Below are 8,688 nucleotides of genomic sequence, written 5' to 3' on the forward strand. Positions count from 1 at the left end.
CGATTCCAGGGGCAAGTGGACTCCAAACTACGAGGGTCCATATGTTGTTAAGAGAGCCTTTTCAGGCGGTGCTTTGATGCTTACAACAATGGATGGGGAGGATTTCACTCGTCCTGTGAATTCAGATGCAGTTAAGAGATACTTTGCCTAAAAAAAAAAGAGTATATGCAAATGAAAAAAGAATGAAAAAAAACAGAATAGCTCGCTAAGTTGAAAACCCGAAAGGGCGGCTTAGGCAAAAATGAGCGTCTCGGTGGAGAACCCGCAAGGGTAATCCAGGCAAAAATTAGAGACTTGAAAAAATAATATATTTGCATCCCGCTAGATTGAGTACCTCACTCTGGGGCAATCTAGGCAAAAATTAGGGATTTTGGCAAGTAACTGCACCCTGACAAGACTTTCTGTTCATCAGTCGTCATTTCGTCAGAAGATTCTCGATTCGCCGTCAACTGAAGCTTCGGATACATCGAGATTCAAATTGGTAGAGAAAGGATCATTATGTTCAATGTAGCCCTCTTCCAATATATATCACTGATTTCAAACTTGTACAGATCTATGGAGTCTTGCCATTTGCAGGCTACCATTCCATCAAATCAATTTGAGCTTTTTATCCAATTATTTGCACTCTTATTTGTTTCAATTCAACAAATGTTTTGCATGTTTTAAATTGATAAAATGTCATTGTTTTAAACAAATCAAATTTTTCAAATTTTTTGTTTTATACAAAGTGAACATTCACCAGATTGAAAGGATACTCAAGAATATCTCAGTGCTCTCCCGAGGGTGGCATGATTCCCAACAGGTAAGACATTTGTTCATATTCCTGGTTTGGTGGTACTTTCTTTCTTCAGATCTTTGTTGAGGTTGTTCCTCAAACAAAATTGTTGTTGGGACTGTTCCCCAGTACAATCGCAAGCAATGATTGGTTGTTGAAGACTTCGTTTTCTCCAGCAGCAGTTTTCCCAGCATGGGTGTTTCCTTGTAGAAGTTTCGGTGATTGATGGTCTGTCATCTTGGTGTCCCGTCACTTTCTCCAGTGGGTCGTTTGCCCCAGACTTTATTTGTCTCCTCAGCGCAGTCATGAGTATAACTGATTGATTGATACTCCCCTCGGAGTCGCGAGTAGGGCTGTTGCTGATATCCCCACCAGGGTTGCAAGTGGAGTTGTTACCTCTTTTCCCCATGCGGTGTGCCAGCAGGAACTGTCTGTTTCCTCAGCATGATTGTTTTCTTTTAAAGATTCGGTAAGTCAGTGGTTTGATACCCGGTACTTTACCCTTTCCCCGGCAAAGTCGTCTGTGGAATTGTTGCTATCTCTCCTTCAGAGTGCTTTTTCTCTTCAGCAGAGCAGGATTTATTTTCCTACTCAGTGGTTGATTGGGTTGACATCCCAGTATTTGCAACCATCTTTTCCTCAGCTTAGTCTGCAAGATGTTTGTTGTGGCAGTTTCGCCCGTTGAATACTCCTTCAAATTCCCCGATATGGTCGGATGATGGCTCTAGCCTCCAGAGAACGGATTAATTTCCTGACTGTTTGTGATCCCCTGTAGAGTGGCTTATATTGCAGAATCTACTTGTTGCGATCAGTTTGCTTTGTATATTCTCCCAGTAGAGTGGCTTATATTGCAGAATCTACTTGTTGTGATCAGTTTGCTGTATATTCTCCCAAGTGGAGTGGTTTATTGCAGAATATTTTTGTTTGATCTGTCCTCCCTCAGTGGTTTGTTCCCAAGAGAGTAGCCGACAGTTTTTCCCAGTAGAGTTGCTTATGCAGCCATATTCTACTCGGATGATATCATTCTCCCTCAGTGGGTTGTTCCCCAGTGGAGTTATGTGGATTTGCTTCTACAGCAGTTCGTGCTTACGCACCCTTTGTTTCTCAGTTGACACTGGGATCCCCTGCAGATTTACTTTGGGATTTCTCTTGTTCCCCTACAGATTTGTCTTGGTGGCTGTTTTCGCCCGTTGTGACTTTCTGTACCCTGGATTGGTTTGTTTCCTGATATCTCTGATTCTCTGCTTCAGCAGTACCCGCAGATCTTTGCTTTACAGCATGTAGATCTCCGCAGATTGGCTCTCCAGCTGGTTTTTCACCTGGAAGTATAATACCGGACGTTTTGTTCCTGAACCTGTTTGTGTTAGAAATTGTCTGTTTTGTCAGCATTCATCAAACATAAATCACGCATATTCATGCATATTCATAAACATTCAGATATTCATGTTGCATTTCTTGCCATATATCTTTTGTTTGTCGTGTCTCCTGCTATGGTGATATAGATCTCTTTACAGATCTCCCCAAGCAGATGTTGGGTGTTATAAATCTCTCCATATAGAGTCAACCCCATAAGCAGAAAATGTTGTCTTTCCTTCTGCAGTTCCCCACCGAGATATATCCTCGTGGATGACGGTTTCTTCCGTTTCCTCCCAACACATATATTGGGATGGATTTTCCTATTTGAGTTACATCCTCATTAGGACGTGTCTTTATTCAGTCTATCTTTTCGGATCATTCCCGAATTGGCTATTTGTCATGTCTTGTGCTTCCCAGTGGGTTGTTCCCCAGCGGAATGTTTTTGGGCCTCTGCCTACAAACCAGCAGTTGTAAGTCCTATCTTTCCTGGCTTTCTTAACAGAATTTGTGGTTATACACCTTTTATTCTCCAGCCAGAGTTTTGGTTTTCTACCCGTATACCCGGTAGTTGTAAATCCTATTTTCCTGCTTTCCAGCAGTTTGTGGTTTGTTATAAACCCTATTTTGGTTTCCCGTGCGGATTTGTGATTTGTTCTATCCCCACGCGGAGTTTTTTTGGTCTTCTACCCCGTATTCGGTAGATGTAAACCCTAAATTTTGTGGTTATCTTCATTCAATATTTGATGATGATTTTCCTTTGCTTGTATAAGTTGCTCAGATCAGCACTTATATCCCTAGCAAGTCTTTTGTGGATAATTGCCGTATGCTAGCAATTTTATCCCCAGTGGGTCTTTTCACCGTATGCTAGTGATTTGTTCCCCGGATCATTGGTTGTTTACCAGTGCATCCCCAGCTAGTCTGTCGATAATTGCCGGATGCTTGCAATTTATCCCCAGCAGTTCGCCTTTCATTTACCCTTTTGTTGGTAATGTCTGTTGCTCCTTTTGATTGGTTATCATTATATACCTAATTTGGTATCCCGATGCCTTTCTTTTCGGTTGATTTATCCTTTATTAACCCAGTAACCGGTTGCGGATAATCTTCCATGCGAGTATATTATTCACGTTCTGACGGTAATGAATAATATATCTCATGCACTCTTCAGTCGAAGCCTTTTGTGTTTCCCCGGTCGAGTAAGATTCGTTATTTCCCTTTGTGGAGTCGAATATTCTTGTTGTCGGATAATTGCCGGATGCTTGCAATTTATCCTTTGAGTTGTCTTTCGTTTACCCGTATGCTTGGTATCGATTGTCTCTCTTTTTGGTTAGTCACCTATTATATACCCAGTAACCGGTATCTCTGGTGTCTTTTCCTTTCGAGTATATTATTCACGGTCTGCCGGTAATGAATAATATATCTCATGCGCTCTTTAGTTGGAATCCTTTGTTGATTTTCCCCAACTGAGCAAGATTCGTATTCTTTGTAGAATCGAATAGCCATCCTTTAACCAATTCGTGTTTTGGATGATGAGTGTTTTGGAAGTAAAAACCAATTCACGTCTTCGGATTTTTATCCTTAAACAACCCAGTAACCGGTTCAGGATAATCTTCCATGCGAGTATATTATTCACGGTCTGCCGGTAATGAATAATATATCTCATGCGCTCTTTAGTTGGAATCCTTTGTTGATTTTCCCCAACTGAGCAAGATTCGCATTCTTTGTAGAATCGAATGTCCATCCTTTAACCAGTTTGCGTTTTGGATGATGAGTGTTTTGGAACACACACCAATTCACGTTTTTGCCCATCCTTTAACCAGTTTGCGTTTTGGATGATGAGTGTTTTGGAACACACACCAATTCACGTTTTTTGACCATCCTTTAAACAAGTCTGCTGTTCTAGCTTTCTTTCGGGTGATGAGTGTCTTGGAACACACACCAATTCACGTTTCTTGTCCATCCTTTAACCAGTTTGTGTTCAGGATGATGAGTGTTTTGGAACACACACCAATTCACGTTTTTTGACCATCCTTTAAACAAGTCTGCTGTTCTAGCTTTCTTTCGGATGATGAGTGTCTTGGAACACACACCAATTCACGTTTTTTGCCCATCCTTTAACCAGTTTGCGTTTTGGATGATGAGTGTCTTGGAACACACACCAATTCACGTTTTTTGACCATCCTTTAAACAAGTCTGCTGTTCTAGCTTTCTTTCGGGTGATGAGTGTCTTGGAACACAAACCAATTCACGTCTTCGGATTTTATCCTTAAACAACCCAGTAACCGGTTCAGGATAATTTTCCTTTCGAGTATATTATTCACGGTCTGCCGGTAATGAATAATACATCTCATGCACTCTTGGGTCAATCCTTTGTTGTTTTCCCCTCAGAGTAAGATTTGCATTCTTTACAGAATCAAATGTCCATCCTATAAACAAGTTTGCTTTCGCTCTCTTCAGGATGATGAGTGTTTTGGAACACACACCAATTCACGTCTTTGGTCGGTCACCTGTTATATACCCAGTAACCGGTATCCTTGGTGTTCCTTCCTTTCTGCTCCCTATTATGACCTCGGTCCCCCTGTGGAGTCAGATTTTCCTGTTTTGTTACCCGTATGCCTGGTAACACCTCATTTCTTTGTTGTTTCCCTCAGTGGAGTTTTCTTTCGCTTCTCCTCAGGAGTCAGTTTGTGTCTCTCCGATGGATTTATTTTCCTTTGGAATTCCTTTCCCCAGTGTGAGTCCTTCACTCCCCAGTGAGTTCTCCTGTCTGTTTTTCTGTTTTTCTAATCAGAGTCGTGTTTTGTTCACGTTGTGTCAGTTTTGTTTATCCCCATAGAGTCTTGTCAGAGTCTCTGTTCCTGGTGAGTGTATACTCCGATGGATCGTCTTTTCTTCTGTGTGAATCATATTCCCCACAGAATTGTGTCTTTTGCATACATACATTCGCATCATGAGGTCTCTTAGGGACCAAAATTTGTCTCATTACTGTTATTTAAGTCCATTCTACCGCGTCGAGATGAAGATTTCTAAACTTCACTTCTCCGGCTAGAATGACCTTAAATAGGGGCATCTGTAAGACCCCAATTTTGGGCCCTAAGATCCCTCATGGCCCATATCACTCATTTCATAACCTCAAGGATCAATGCATGCCTTTGTCCCCTTCTAGTGGATAGATTGCCTTGTGGGTTTGTTTCTTGATCACCAAGCATACTCTGCATTTGTATATCTTTGCCTTTCATATGTTTATCATTCAAAAAGTACAAAAATATTGTCAGTCTAACCTTGTTGCTTGCAGTTGAAGTAATCATCAGAAATTAGGTCAAAGATGGTCAACAGTCAGTCAAAGCAATGGATGATGGCCATTCTTGTGGAATTTGGGCATCATGATCATTAATCAAAGGTTCATACAACTTGAGACATCATTTGAAGTCAAGTTCTCAAGGATTCAGGGTTTGGAATTCATCAGAAGAGGTCCAATCATTCAAAACCCTAGAAAAAGTCAACAGACAGTCAAACTTGGTCAACAGTTGATTTAATCAAGAATTTAATGGATAGAATTGATTTGAAGAAGTTCACTCATGCTTATATAAGCCTCATCTATCATGTTCAACCTCATCATGGAAGAAAATCAAGTCAAATCAGAAATTTTCCAGAAATAGAAAGTGGACCTGTAATTTCAACTGCCAAAAATGGAAACTTCTTGATCCTCAACTTACATCATGATACAAGCTCCAAATGAATTTTTGCCCAACATGAAAGTTGAAGATCTTGTCTTCCCATTTTCAAAAAGTCCAAGAACTCTCAAATCCCATGTGTGGTTGTCAAGATATGATCAAATCATTTTCACCATTTTTTGAACTTCAAAGGGCCATATCTCTCAAACCATAAGGCCAAATTTGGTGGGGTTTTTTCCTACAAACCACATTTTTCATCCTCTTTCCAAAATATAAATTTCATGACCTAAAACCCTACCATTCAAAATGGCATTTTTGGACCTATTCCTTTAAAAATCAAAGTTTGACTCACAGTTGACTTTTTGATTTATGCATTTTTTCTCACTTTGGCCAATTGGGAAAGGTTTAAAATCACATTTGAAACTTGCCTCAAGTCCTAATTCATGGTCATACCACCATCCTACCACTATTTTGGACCAAAATGCAAATATGGTTTTTTTGCAATTACCTCATATGACCAAAGCAAAGTACAGCAGTACATGTACCATTATAAAAACAGCAAAGCATGATGGTCTGTATGCAGCCTGTAGCAGGCCCAAAAACGTGCAAGATACACCCTCCATCACTCACTTATGCATAATTAGCAATATGCAAATGATGCATTTTAAGCAAAACAAAGTTGGCAATTAAAGAGCAGACTTCAAAACAGCATTTGGATGGTCTGTTTACAGCATTTCCAAGCCCAACTCGTGTACAGCTTTGCACCTCCAATTCCACATTCTTCCACTTAGCAAAAATGCATTTGGTCTTCATTAAGCTAAACCAATTTACCACATGATTAAGTGATGATTAACAGATGATATTTAAAGCCATTCTTCTGCATTTCCAACCCTAGTCTTTAGCAGCCACCAACAGAAAAACACATACTCTCTCATTTGCATTTTGGCTCGAGTGAATTTTTCTGCCAAACCCTTGGAAACCCTTGAACCACCTTCATCCCTTCGTCATCCAAACCATATTTTGAAGCTTTCCCAACCTCAATTCCCTTGCTGTAACAGCTTTCCCACTCTGTTTTCTCAAAGCTCAACAAATGGCAAATCGAGCTGTGAGATCTTCCAAGCATTCTTGAGCTTGTCTACACCAAGTATCCTTCATTGCCAAGCACGAGGAGGGACTGTTCGAGCACAACAGCTTCAAAACACCACTGCATCACCATTGTGCTTCAAGTTTGGTAATATTTCGAACTTCATCATTCATTAAGCCATGCCATGTTCCATGTAGGTCTCACTTGGTAGTTTGATTTAAGCTTTGAATCACATTAAACAGATGACTATGCTGTGAGATATCTTGATTTTCATTTTGGTGAACAAATGCATATTCCCTCGATTTGGCTTGGTTATAATGATTTGATGAAAAGCAATGCCATGTTTGTAATACTGAACGTTTGGTGATGCTATTTGTATGCTTGATTGGTGATTCTGGGATTTTTGTTCTTGGTTGAATGCATGATAATTGAATGTTTACATGCTACTGTTAACCTTGCCCTGCCCAGAAAAATTGCATGAATGTGCTTATGCTGTTTTTGATTGATGTTAGTTGACGTTAGTTATTGCATGAGCATTGAGGCTGGTTAGGTTTATTTTGTTCATGGTTGATAAATGTTGCTGAATGATGTTGCTTTACCATTACCATGCTGATGTATGTTTGGTCGAGTCATGTTTGTGATGTTGGTAACTACACAATGAACCATGCTTAAAAAATCCATGAAACATGTTGTGTGCTGTTGTTTGTTTTGTTTGAATGTTGATGAACAACCATTGGCCATACTTTTCCTTGTGTCTGTTTGAAGTTGCCTGCATGATGGTGAAGCATGATAAATTGATACTACTGCTGTCCAAATTTATGCCCTGTCCAGAAATTTGCCATACTCGTGTTTATTAGTTGCTGGATGATATTACCTGAACCAATGCCATTTTATTGTGGGATGTTGCTTATGAACTGAACATGTTAGCCATGCTGTTGTTTGTTTGCTTGCTGGTTGGAACTTCAATTAATGATGGATTTTGATGAACACATTATGCTATTGCTGAACCATGGCTGCTGTTTGAACCTTAGAACTTGCCCAGGATTTTTGCATTGAATGTGTAGGGTTTGTGTTGTTTAGGTGCATGAGTATGGTTGCATCATTGCCATATTGTTTTTTTTTCCTGCTGTTGGAATTTTGCTGTTAGTTGAGCAACATAAGCTTGACTTGCTGTTTTGCTGTCTTAAGCTGACCAGAAAATCCACATAATTGATGTTTGATTGTGTTGGTCATGGATGTTTGACTTGTGTGTTGTTACATGTTGCTGTTCAATTGTTGTTGTTTTTTGATCGATTGATTGAAGCTATCAACCATGCTGCAAATTGATGATGAACTTGATACCATGCTCATTGCTGTTATGAAACCTTACTGCAGTTTAGAAAAACCTCATGAATTGCATTTGAATGCTGAATGCTATGCTGCTATGTGCTTTTGCTCATGTGTTGGGTGATTTAAATAATGAACATGATGCTGCATGAATTTCCAGAAAATCTATGTGAATGATGATTACATGATCTTGATTGTTTGCTGCTGTTGTTGCCAATGCCATGTGGTATGCTGTTGATTGCTTGATGAGTAAACCTTGCCAAATGCTATGCTGATTGCGTGTTTGCTGTTTGATGCTGTTTGGATGTTGGCTGAATTTGTTTGAAGTTTAACATGAGCCATGCTGTGTTAGAAACCCTAAGGGTTTTATGTGAAAAAAACAGAAAATATGAACATGGATTGGCCGAGCTACTGTTCTATTGGTTAGTGGCCAATCAGAACATTTCATCACCTTTGCCTTATGCTGTGTCGTTTCA

The sequence above is a fragment of the Lathyrus oleraceus genome, chromosome 1, assembly GCF_024323335.1.
Source record: "Lathyrus oleraceus cultivar Zhongwan6 chromosome 1, CAAS_Psat_ZW6_1.0, whole genome shotgun sequence".
Taxonomy (NCBI): domain Eukaryota; kingdom Viridiplantae; phylum Streptophyta; class Magnoliopsida; order Fabales; family Fabaceae; genus Lathyrus; species Lathyrus oleraceus.